This window comes from Arachis hypogaea, chromosome 1, assembly GCF_003086295.3.
Source record: "Arachis hypogaea cultivar Tifrunner chromosome 1, arahy.Tifrunner.gnm2.J5K5, whole genome shotgun sequence".
Lineage (NCBI taxonomy): Eukaryota > Viridiplantae > Streptophyta > Magnoliopsida > Fabales > Fabaceae > Arachis > Arachis hypogaea.
This window is the reverse complement of record NC_092036.1, coordinates 18,072,455-18,086,055: the sequence shown is the minus strand read 5'-3', so window position 1 is coordinate 18,086,055 and position 13,601 is coordinate 18,072,455. Positions and strand designations below refer to the sequence as shown.

Genomic DNA, 13,601 nt, shown 5'->3' with positions numbered 1-13,601 from the left:
GACACACCAAATGACTGCATGGGCGCTGACATTATTGACTCTCTGGTAGAAGAGATCAATATGACTGAAAGCCTAGAATCAGAGCTTGAGGACATCTTCAAGGATGCTCAGCCTGATCAAGAAGAACCAGAGGAAACAAAGGAATTTTCGAAAATTCCTCAGGAGGAGGATAAGCCTCCCAAACCTGAACTCAAACCACTACCACCATCCCTGAAGTATGCATTTCTGGGAGAGGGTGACACTTTTCCAGTGATTATAAGCTCTGCTTTAAATCCACAGGAAGAGGAAGCACTGATTCAAGTGCTTAGGACACACAAGACAGCTCTTGGGTGGTCCATAAGTGATCTTAAGGGCATTAGCCCAGCTAGATGCATGCACAAGATCCTGTTGGAGGATAATGCCAAACCAGTGGTCCAACCACAGAGGAGGCTAAATCCAGCCATGAAGGAGGTGGTGCAGAAAGAGGTCACTAAATTACTAGAGGCTGGGATTATTTATCCTATTTCTGATAGCCCCTGGGTGAGCCCTGTACAAGTTGTCCCCAAGAAGGGAGGCATGACAGTGGTTCATAATGAAAAAAATGAACTGGTTCCTACAAGAACAGTCACAGGGTGGCGTATGTGTATTGACTACAGAAGGCTCAATACAGCCACCAGAAAGGATCATTTTCCTTTACCATTCATAGACCAAATGCTAGAAAGACTAGCTGGTCATGATTATTACTGCTTTTTGGATGGCTATTCAGGTTACAACCAAATTGCAGTAGATCCTCAGGACCAAGAGAAAACAGCATTTACTTGCCCTTCTGGCGTGTTTGCCTACAGGAGAATGCCTTTTGGTCTGTGTAATGCTCCTGCAACCTTTCAGAGATGCATGTTATCCATCTTCTCTGACATGGTGGAGAAATTCCTGGAAGTCTTCATGGATGACTTCTCAGTATATGGAGACTCATTCAGCTCCTGTCTTAACCACCTATCACTTGTCCTGAAAAGGTGCCAAGAGACTAACCTGGTTTTAAACTGGGAGAAATGTCACTTCATGGTGACTGAAGGAATTGTCCTTGGGCACAAAATTTCAAGCAGGGGAATAGAGGTGGATAAGGCAAAGGTAGAGGTAATTGAAAAATTACCACCACCTGCCAATGTTAAGGCAATCAGAAGCTTTCTGGGGCATGCAGGATTCTACAGAAGGTTCATAAAGGATTTTTCGAAAATTGCAAAGCCTTTGAGTAACCTGCTAGCTGCTGACACACCATTTGTGTTTGACACACAGTGTCTGCAGGCATTTGAGACCCTGAAAGCTAAGCTGGTCACAACACCAGTCATCTCTGCACCAGATTGGACATTGCCATTTGAACTAATGTGTGATGCCAGTGACCATGCCATTGGTGCAGTGTTGGGACAGAGTCATAACAAGCTTCTGCACGTCATTTATTATGCCAGCCGTGTTCTAAATGATGCACAGAAGAATTACACAACCACAGAAAAAGAGTTACTTGCAGTGGTCTATGCCATTGACAAGTTTAGATCCTATCTAGTGGGATCCAAAGTGGTTGTGTACACTGACCATGCTGCTCTTAAATACTTACTCACAAAGCAGGATTCAAAACCCAGGCTAATAAGATGGGTGTTGCTTCTGCAAGAGTTTGATATAGAAATAAGAGACAGAAAAGGGACAGAGAACCAGGTAGCTGATCATCTGTCCCGAATAGAACCAGTAGCTGGGGCGTCCCTCCCTTCTACTGAGATTTCTGAGACTTTCCCAGATGAGCAACTTTTTGCCATCCAGGAAGCTCCATGGTTTGCAGATATTGCAAACTATAAAGCTGTGAGGTTCATACCCAGGAGTACAGCAGAGTGCAAAGAAAGAAATTAATTTCAGATGCCAAGTACTACCTATGGGATGAGCCATATCTCTTTAAGAGATGTGCAGACGGAATGATCCGCAGATGTGTACCCAGAGAAGAAGCACAAAGGATCCTATGGCACTGCCATGGATCACAGTATGGAGGACATTTTGGAAGTGAGCGAACAGCCACTAAAGTCCTCCAATGTGGCTTCTACTGGCCTACTCTCTATAAAGATGCCTGAGAGTTTGTGCGTAACTGTGATAGTTGCCAAAGAGCTGGTAACTTGCCTCACGGATATGCCATGCCTCAACAAGGGATATTAGAGATAGAATTGTTTGATGTATGGGGAATTGACTTCATGGGTCCATTCCCACCATCATACTCAAACACTTACATTCTGGTGGCAGTGGACTATGTATCTAAGTGGGTAGAAGCAATTGCTACACCCACTAATGATACCAAGACCGTGCTGAAATTCCTCCAGAAACACATCTTCAGCAGGTTTGGTATTCCCAGAGTACTAATCAGTGACGGAGGCACTCATTTCTGCAATAGACAGCTATACTCTGCTATGGTCAGATATGGAATTAGTCACAAAGTGGCAACTCCGTATCATCCACAGACAAATGGGCAAGCTGAAGTCTCCAACAGAGAGCTAAAAAGAATCCTAGAACGGACTGTGATGGCCCGAAGAAAGGATTGGGCAAAGAGTTTGGATGATGCTCTGTGGGCATACAGAACAGCATTCAAGACTCCTATAGGAACCTCTCCATACCAACTGGTGTTATGGGAAGGCCTGCCATCTGCCCGTGGAACTGGAAGCCTACTGGGCAACCAGGTTCCTAAACATGGATGCTCAATTAGCTGGTGAAAAAAGGTTGCTCCAGCTAAATGAGCTAGAGGAGTTCAGACCCAATGCCTTTGAAAATGCAAAAATTTATAAGGAAAAGGCAAAGAAGTGGCATAACAAGAAGTTGTCATCCAGAGTCTTTGAGCCAGGACAAAGAGTTCTGCTCTTCAACTCTAGGCTCAGATTGTTTCCAGGAAAACTTAAATCCCGATGGAGGGGTCCGTATGTGATTACAGGAGTATCACCATATGGATATGTTGAGCTTCAGGATATTGATTCTGACAAAAAGTTCATTGTTAATGGACAGAGAATCAAGCATTATCTTGAAAGCAATTTTGAGCAGGAATGCTCAAAACTGAGGCTGGACTGATCCTCAGTAAAGGTCCAGCTAAAGACAATAAAGAAGCGTTTGCTGGGAGGCAACCCAGTCATTAGCAGGTTATATGTTTTATTTCTACAGAGGCAATTATCAAAATTAAAGGAATTCACAGAGTTACAGAAGGATTCAGCACAAAAAGCAGAGAAAAAGAGCTTACTGGCAAAAAAACGCCAGTAAGGGGCATTTTGGGCGTTAAACGCCAGAATGGGCACCATTCTGGGCGTTTAACGTTAGTAAGGGTGCCATTTTGGGCGTTAAACGCCAGGTGTGCAGCATCCTGGGCGTTTAGCAAAACGCCCAGTGAAAAAGGGGATTTTGGCGTTTAACGCCAGCCAGGGCACCTGGCTGGGCGTTAAACGCCCACATTGGCTAGCAAATGGGCGTTAAACGCCAGAATGGATACCATTCTGGGCGTTTAACGCCAGAAAGGTGGGGGACCAAGATTTTGTTTTCCGATCAAATTTTTTTCAAACTTTCCTTTTCTTACCCATACTTTTCTACATAAACACATTTCAACCTTTCATCATTCACTTTCAAATCTTCAAAAATCAAAATCATTTTTCAAATCTCTCTCAAATCAATCCCAAATCTTATTCAAAAACTCACCCTTCTCTCAAATTCTCTCCATATCTTCTCAAATCTCCTTTCAATTTTTTTCGAAATCTCCTTTCACCCCCTTATAAAAACACGTTCGGCCTCCTCATTCCCCCACACTATTCAAATTTGCTCTTCTCCTCTCTCTTCTTTCCTTTCTTTTGCTTGAGGACAAGCAAACCTCTAAGTTTGGTGTGCTTTTCCGTGATCACTAAGCCAAGATTCATCAAGATCATGGCTCCTAAGGGAAAACAAACCAATTTAAGAGGAAAGAAAGAGAATAATCCAAAGAATCTTTGGAATCAAGAGAAGTTCTTAACCAAAGAACATGAAGACCATTATCACAAAATAATGGGTCTGAGGTCAGTGATCCCGAAAGTTAAATTTGATCTGAAAGAAGATGAATATCCGGGGATCCAAGAGCAAATTCGAAACAGAGGATGGGAAGTTCTGACCAATCCTGAGATAAAGGTTGGAAGAAATATGGTTCAGGAATTCTACTCAAATCTGTGGATAACAGATAAGCAGAGAATGACTGGAACTGCTTACCATACTTACAGAACCATGGTCAGAGGGAAAGTTATGTACTTCCATCTGGATAAAATAAGAGAAATCTTCAAATTGCCTCAACTGCAGGATGATCCTGAATCCTTTAATAGGAGAATGGTGAGAGCAGATAAAGGGTTGGATCAAGTTCTAGAGGACATATGCCTCCCTGGAACTAAGTGGATAACCAATTCAAAGGGTGTCCCAAACCAACTCAAGAGGGGAGACTTCAAACCAATTGCAAGAGGTTGGCTAGACTTTATTGGGCGTTCCATACTGCCCACTAGCAACCGTTCTGAGGTCACTATCAAGAGAGCAGTGATGATTCATTGCATTATGCTTGGAAAAGAAGTGGAAGTTCATCATGTGATTGCTTGTGAGATCTACACAATTGCAAATAAGAATTCCACTGAAGCCAAACTGGCTTATCCAAGCTTGATCTCCTTGCTCTGTAAAGAGGCTGGGGTAAAGATGGGAGTAGATGAATTCATACCCATTGAACATCCAATCACCAAGAAGTCAATGGAAGGACAAATGCAAGACAACTCTATCAAAAGGAGGGCGCAGGAGTTCCTCCCTGAATTTCCTGAAATTGGCTACTGGGCCAGCCTAGAAGCATCTATCACCAAATTGCAAGAGACTATGGAGCAACTTAAGGAAGAACAGCAGAATCAGAACTGAAGGAACAAGAGAAGCAGGGGCGTGAACTCCAAGAGCTGAAACGCCAGAAATTCTCCTCTCAATTTGAGGGAGCATCCACTTCTCAAAATCAAGGTTGTTGAGTTCTAACTCTGTGAAAACCTTTATCATTAAGGGCCTATTTAAATTTTTTTTTGTTTTTCTATTTTTTAATCTCATCTTATATCTATTTTTTAGTCTTGTTTTTAATTCATAATTAATAAAATTTAAAATTCATGTCTTAAAGCTATGAATGTCCTATGAATCCATCACCTCTCTTAAATGAAAAATGCTTTAATCACAAAAGAACAAGAAGTACAGGATTTCGAATTTATCTCTGAAACTAGTTGAATTAGTTTGATGTGGTGACAATACTTTTTGTTTTCTGAATGAATGCTTGAACAGTGCATATGTCTTTTGAATTTGTTGTTTAAGAATGTTAAAATTGTTGGCTCTTGAAAGAATGAAGGAAAAGGAGAACTGTTATTGAGGATCTGAAAAATCATCAAATTGATTCTTGAAGCAAGAAAAAGCAGTGAATAAAAAAAAACGGAAAAAAAAAGAGAGAAGAAAAAGAGAAATAAAGTTGTGATCCAAGGCAAAAAGAGTGTGCTTAAGAACCTTGGACACCTCTAATTGGGGACTCTAGCAAAGCTGGGTCACAATCTGAAAAGGTTCACCCAAGTATGTGTCTGTGGCATGTATGTATCTGGTGGTAATACTGGATGACAGAGTGCTTTGGGCCACAGCCAAGACTCATGACATAGCTATGTTCAAGAATCATTATACTTAACTAGGAGAATCAATAACACTATCTGAGTTCTGAGTTCTTATAGATGCCAATCATTCTGAACTTCAAAGGATAGAGTGAGATGCCAAAACTGTTCGGAAGCAAAAAGCTACTAGTCCCGCTCATCTAATTGGAGCTAAGTTTCCTTGATATTTTGGAGTCTATAGTATATTCTCTTCTTTTTATCCTATTTTGATTTTCAGTTGCTTGGGGACAAGCAACAATTTAAGTTTGGTGTTGTGATGAGCGGATAATTTATACGCTTTTTGGCATTGTTTTTAGTATGTTTTTAGTATGATCTAGTTAGTTTTTAGTTAAAATTCACTTTTCTGGACTTTACTATGAGTTTGTGTGTTTTTCTATGATTTCAGGTATTTTCTGGCTGAAATTGAGGGTCCTGAGCAAAAATCTGATTAAGAGACTGAAAAGGACTGCATATGCTGTTGGATTCTGACCTCCCTGCACTCGAAGTGGAATTTCTGGAGCTACAGAAGCCCAATTGGCGCGCTCTCAACGGCGTTGGAAAGTAGACATCCTGGGCTTTCCAGCAATGTATAATAGTCCATACTTTGCCCGAGATTTGATGGCCCAAACAGGCGTTGCAAATCAGCTTCAGAATTCCCATTGTTTAACGCTGGAACTGGCATAAAACTTGGAGTTAAACGCCTAAACTGGCATGAAAGCTGGCGTTTAACTCCAGAAAAAGTCTCTACACATGAAAGCTTCAATGCTCAGCCCAAGCACACACTAAGTGGACCCAGAAGTGGATTTTTACATCATTTACTCATTTCTGTATACCCTAGGTTACTAGCTTACTATTAATAGGATCTTTTGACATTGTATCTGTACCTCATGACACTTTACACGTTTCTTTGTGTACTTCCCACGGCATGAGTCTCTAAACCCCATGGTTGGGGGTGAGGAGCTCTGCTGTGTCTTAATGGATTAATGCAATTACTACTGTTTCTTATTCAATCATGCTTGCTTCCGTTCTAAGATATCACTTGTTCTTAACCCGGATGAATGTGATGATCCATGACACTCATCATATTCTCAACTATGAACGCGTGCCTGACAACCACCTCCGTTCTACCTTAGATTGAGTAGATATCTCTTGGATTCCTTAATCAGAATCTTCGTGGTATAAGCTAGAACTGATGGCGGCATTCAAGAGAATCCGGAAGGTCTAAACCTTGTCTGTGGTATTCTGAGTAGGATTCAATGATTGAATGACTGTGACGAGCTTCAAACTCCTGAGGGCGGGGCGTTAGTGACAGACGCAAAAGAATCACTGGATTCTATTCCGGCCTGATTGAGAACCGACAGATGGATAGCCGTGCCGTGACAGGGTGCATTGAACATTTCCACTGAGAGGATGGGAGGTAGCCACTGACAACGGTGAAACCCTTGCATACAGCTTGCCATGGAAGGAGCCTTGCATGCTTGAAGAAGAAGACAGTAGGAATGCAGAGATTTAGAAGATGGAGCATCTCCAAAACCTCAACCTGTTCACCATTACTGCAAAACAAGTACTTACTTCATGTTCTTTTACTTTTCACAATCAACCCTGATAAATTTTAATATCCTGACTAAGATTTACAAGATAACCATAGCTTGCTTCAAGCCGACAATCTCCGTGGGATCGACCCTTACTCACGTAAGGTATTACTTGGACGACCCAGTGCACTTGCTAGTTAGTTGTGCGGGGTTGCAAAAGTGTGATTGCAATTTTGTGCACCAAGGACCTTGTTTCAGTCATGAAACTTTGAGTGGTTTTGATTAGATCAGAGACCATGGTTGCTAAGTCAGAATGGCTCTGCTTAGAATTCTCTGTCTGTTGCTGAGAAGATGATGGAAAAGGCTTGCCATTGCTAAACCTGTTTCTTCCACCATTATTGTTGTTGAAACCTTGTTGAGGTCTCTGTTGATCCTTTCATGAGAGATTTGGATGATTTCTCCATGAAGGATTATAGGTGTTTCCATAGGGTTCTCCCATGTAATTCACCTCTTCCATTGATGGGTTCTCAGGATCATAAGCTTCTTCTTCAGATGAAGCGTCCTTAGTACTGCCTGGTGCAGCTTGCATTCCAGATAGACTTTGAGAAATCATATTGACTTACTGAGTCAATATTTTGTTCTGAGCCAATATGGCATTCAGAGTATCAATCTCAAGAACTCCTTTCTTCTGATTCGTCCCATTGTTCACAGGATTCCTTTCAGAAGTGTACATGAATTGGTTATTTGTAACCATTTCAATGAGTTCTTGAACTTCTGCAGGCGTCTTCTTCAGATGAAGAGATCCTCCAGCAGAGCTATCCAATGACATCTTGGACAGTTCAGACAGACCATCATAGAAGATACCTATGATGCTCCACTCAGAAAGCATGTCAGAAGGACACTTTCTGATCAATTGTTTGTATCTTTCCCAAGCTTCATAGAGGGATTCACCTTCCTTCTGTCTGAAGGTTTGGACTTCCACTCTAAGCTTACTCAATTTTTGAGGTGGAAAGAACTTTGCCAAGAAGGCATTGGCTAGCTTTTCCCAAGAGTTCAGGCTTTCTTTAGGTTGTGAGCCCAACCATATCATAACTCTGTCTCTTACAGCAAAAGGGAATAGCATAAGTCTGTAGACCTCAGGGTCAACCCCATTGGTCTTGACAGTGTCACAAATTTGCAAGAATTCAGCTAAAAACTGATGAGGATCTTCCAATAAAAGTCCATGGAACTTGCAATTCTGTTGCATTAGAGAAACTAATTGAGGCTTAAGCTCAAAGTTGTTTGCTCCAATGGCAGGGATAGAGATGCTTCTCCCATAGAAGTCGGGAGTAGGTGCAGTAAAGTCACCCAGCACCTTCCTTGCATTGTTGGCATTGTTGTTGTTTTCGGCTGCCATGTCTTCTTCTTTGAAGATTTCTGTTAGGTCCTCTACAGAGAATTGTGCTTTAGCTTCTCTTAGCTTTCGCTTCAAGGTCCTTTCAGGTTCAGGGTCAGCCTCAACAAGAATGCTTTTGTCTTTGCTCATGCTCATATGAAAGAGAAGAAAACAAGAAAATATGGAATCCTCTATGTCACAGTATAGAGATTCCTTGAGGTGTCAGAGGAAAAGAAAAATAGAAGGAAGAGGTAGAAGAATTCGAACTTAGAAAGATAGAGTTCGAATTGTACATGTTAGTCCATAAATAGAAGGATGTGAGAAGAGGGGAAGAAATTTTTGAAAATAAATTTAAAAAGATTTTAAAAACATTTTGAAAAATTAAAGAATGATTTTCGAAAAATATGATTGGGAAAGAGATAAAGTGATTTTTGAAAAAGATTTTGAAATTAGAAATCAAAAAGATATGATTGAAAACCTATTTTGAAAAATATGTGATTAAAAAGATATGATTGACAATATATAGTTTTAAAAAGATATGATTGAGAAGATATGTTGAAAAACAATTTAAAAAGATTTGATTTTTAAAATCAATGACTTGGCTAACAAGAAAAGATATGATTCAAACATTAAACCTTTCTCAACAGAAAAGGCAACATACTTGAAATGTTGAATCAAATCATTAATTGTTAGCAAGTATTTTTGAGAATGGAAAGAAATTGATTTTGAAAATATATGATTGAAAAGATATGATTTGAAAAAGATTTGATTTTGAAAAATTTTGAAAACTTGAAAAAAATTTGAATTAAAAACAAAATCTTCCCTCTTGTGCCATCCTGGAGTTAAACGCCCAGAATGGTATCCATTCTGGCGATTAATGCCCAAAACTCTCCCTTTTGGGCGTTAAACGCCCAGCCAGGTGCCTTGGTTGGCGTTTAAACGCTAGTTTTCCTTCTTCACTGGGCGTTTTGAATGCCCAGCTTTTTTTTTGTGTAATTCCTCTGCTGTATGTTCTGAATCTTCAATTCTCTGCATTATTGACTTGAAAAGACACAAATTAAAAATTTTTTGGATTTTTAATGATGAGGAAAAATCAAAATGCAACTAAAATCAAATAAACAATGCATGCAAGACACCAAACTTAGAAGTTTGTATACTACTGACACTAAAAAATTAAGAATGCATATGAGAAACAACAAAACACACAAAACAAGAGAATTTAAAGATCAGAGCAAGTAAATCATCAAGAACAACTTGAAGATCAATGAAGACACATGATAAATGTAAAAAGAACAGAAACATGCAATTGACACCAAACTTAAAATGAGACACTAGACTCAAACAAGAAATATTTTAGGTTTTTATGATTTTGTAATTTTTTTGGTTTTTTTTTCGAAAATTATATGGAGAAGAAAATAAAGAAATTCAAAATTTTTAATAAGAATTCCAGGAATCATGCAATGTTAGTCTAAAGCTTCAGTCTAAAGGAATTAGACATGGCTAGCCAAGCTTCAGCAGGACATTACATGCAAGAGCTAAATTGATGAAGATCAATCAGCTTTGGTGATGATAAGAACATCACCTTGAAACACTAGAATTCATTCTTAAAAATTCTGAAAAATACCTAATCTAAGCAACAAGATGAACCGTCTGTTGTCCAAACTCAAACAATCCCCGGCAACGGCGCCAAAAACTTGGTGCAGGAAATTGTGATCATCAATGGTGCCATCAACATGGTACGCTCAATTGCAATCTCAACTCTTTATCACAACATCGCACAACTAACCAGCAAGTGCACTGGGTCGTCCAAGTAATAAACCTTACGCGAGTAAGGGTCGATCCCACGGAGATTGTTGGTATGGAGCAAGCTATGGTCATTGATGAGAGAACTTTTGCGTGGTCTAGAAATTTGCGGATAAATCCTCGTTGCAAGTATAGTTTCTAAACTTTCAAAAGTCCTTTCATACAAACGTTTTGGTTGTCACAAGTAACAAACCCCTTGAAATTGATAACCGAGTATTCAAACCTCGGGTCGTCTTCTAAAGGAATTGCAGGGAGGTATGTTCTTATTATTGGTTATGAGTTCGTAAATTAGGGGTTTTAGAAATTAGGGAGCAGTATGTCGCATAAGAAGAAATAAAATAAATAAATAACTATAAAATAAACTCTTGGCAAGGTACGAAAATAGGAAGTCCTATCCTGGTTATCCTTATCAATTGTAAAGAGAATTGGATTCTTCTCCCACTTTGTTAACCTCTAACTATGAAGGTAAGTTATGTGGATGAATTAATTCTGATTCCTCAGGTCCTAATCTTTCCTTGGGAAAGACTAGAGTTATTGGAACTTGAATTAATTCTTGAAGAATTCCAATTTTCAATCAACAATGAGTTTGATAACTCAAGGGTCACCAATTATTTAACCAAAGCCGAAAGGGAAAAATAAATCTAAATTGAATTGAAAGCAATCTTAAACAGAATAAAACAATCATAATCTGAAATACCTCAAAATGCATTAATAAAAGAAATCAATTCTAACATGAAGTTCGTAAACCAACATTAACAAACTAAAATAAAATAATAGAATAAATAAAGAACCCGGGATTGAGAGCCACTCCTAAAACTTAAGAGAAATCCTAAATCCTAATACTAAGAGAGAGGAGAGAAACTCTCTCTCTAAAAACTACATCTAAAACATGAAAAGTGAATTATGAGAGCCTCCTCTTGAATGAATGGATTCCCCCACTTTATAGCCTCTAATCTGTGTTTTCTGGGCCGCAAACTGGGTTAAAAACAGCCCAGAAATCGACCCCAGCGTATTCTGGTACGTACAGGTCGCAGAAAAGTGATGCAGCCGCATGGCTCACGCGGCCGCGCGGGTTGTGTTCCTGCCAGGTCACGCGTCCGCGTGACCCACGTGTTCGCATCGCCTGACGTCGGGGCATATATGGTAAATTATATATCAAATCGAAGCCTCGGACGTTAGCTTTTTAGCGCAATTAGAACCGCGTTGTTTGGACCTCTGTAGCTAAAGTTATAGCCGTTTGAGTGCAAAGAGGTCAGGTTGGACAGCTTAGCAATTTCTCCAACTTCTTGTATTCCTTCCAGTTTTGCATGCTTCTTTTCCATCCTCTGAGCCATTCCTGCCCTGTAATCTCTGAGATCACTTAACACACATATCAAGGCATCTAATGGTAATAAGAGAGGATTAATAATAAACAAATATAAGATCAAAGAAGCACGTTTTCAATCATAGTACAAAATCAAGAAGGAAATATAAAACTATGCAAATATTATGAATAAGTGGGTAAAGAGTTGATAAAATCCACTCAATTGAGCATAAGATAAACCATAAAATAGTGGTTTATCAACCTCCCCACACTTAAACACTAGCATGTCCTCATGCTAAGCTCAAGAGAAACTATAAAGATTAAGAGGAATGGTAGATTAATATGAAATGCAATCCTATCTATATGAATGCAACTACATGCAGAATGTTTCTACCTACTTGGTTAAAATAAATAAATCTTTCAAGAACATATATGAACTGGATTTCACTGATTCAAATCATAAAAATTAAGTAAAAGTAAACTTGCAGAAGAAAATAGCTCATGAAAGCCGGGAACAAAGAATCGAGCATCGAACCCTCATTGGAAGTATATACACTCTAATCATTCAAGTGTTTAAGGTTCAACTCTCTCAATTCTCTACTAACCTTGCTTTCTAAGGCTTACTCTTCATCTAACAATCAACAAAAATTTAATGCATAAATACACATATCAAGATGTCTTTTAAGGGTTGTAATGGGGTTAGGGTCAAGGTAGGATTGTATTTGGCCAAGTGGACTAAAAATCTTAATCCTTAATTAACTTAAACTTTTCCACCTAACTTAGACAATCCATGTAATCATAATACAACATCTAACCATCCATTAACTATGTTTTCCACATATTCATACATTCTAATTTCAAGTACAACTCATATGCATTGCTTTCACCACTCACTTTGGGGCATTTTGTCCCCTTTTATTTGCTCTTTTTCTTTTCTTTTCTTTTCTTTTTCTTTTATTTTTCTCTCTTTTTTTTATATTATTTTTCTTTTGTTTTTCTCAATGCATATGATTAAATTATTGAATGCATAAACATGTCCTAAACATTTCTTTCACATTTTCAGAAATTTCTAACATACTCAATTCTCAAACCAAATGTTTCCAAACACAATTTTCCCACACTTAAATCATAAGCACTTTCACTAGTCTAAGCTAACCAAGGATTCAAATTAAGGACATTATTGTTTTTCACTTAGAGTTGATGATGTGCTAAAATAAAGAACAAATGGGTATAATAGGCTCAAAATTAGTTTGCAAGGGATAATGAAAGGTAAGGCCATATGGGTATGTGAGCTCAGTGAAACAAAGGCCTCAATCATGTAAGTGCATGTATACATCAAATAATGGAAATATAGAATTAAGCAAGACAAAGATCACAATTTTAGAGACAAAAACACACATCAAAAATAAATTATTGGTTGATAAAATGCAACCAATCAATTAGGCTAAAAAATCTTACAGGTTTTGTGTGTTCGAGCTCTAAACCATGTTCCAATATAATATTTCTTCAAACAAGTGTAACAAAAAATTTTATTCAAATTAGTGAAATACTTTAAAAGGTTTCTTGGAAAAGAAAATATTACTTCAACCAAGTGGTAAAATATGCAAAATATCAAACAAATATGCAATCAATTATGCAAATGCAACAATGAACAAACAAATAAAATAAAAAATTTTTGGTGTTGAGTCAAGAAATAACTAACCCATGGAGATCGGTATCGACCTCCCCACACTTAAAGATTGCACCATCCTCGGTGCATGCTGAGATGTGCAAGTGGATGGGGGTTGTGGTTTCTCAGCTGAGCTCTTTTTGTTCCTTTCCTTGCCGGCGGTTTGGGAGTAGCTTTCTCCTTTCCTTCCTTGGTGGCCATCCTGAAGAAGGAAAGAGAAAGTAAATTAAATTCAAATAGATATATAGCAAGGAAGAGAACGGAAGAG

The 13,601-nt window shown here is 38.8% G+C and overlaps 1 non-coding gene across 1 annotated transcript; it reads left to right on the top strand.

Annotated features, from left to right (window-relative positions):
- The first annotated feature begins 8,066 nt into the window (after positions 1-8,066).
- LOC112711571 (small nucleolar RNA R71) lies at positions 8,067-8,174 on the top strand. Its single transcript, XR_003157529.1, has one exon. It is a non-coding gene; the product is annotated as a small nucleolar RNA R71 (small nucleolar RNA).
- Positions 8,175-13,601: the final 5,427 nt, after the last annotated feature.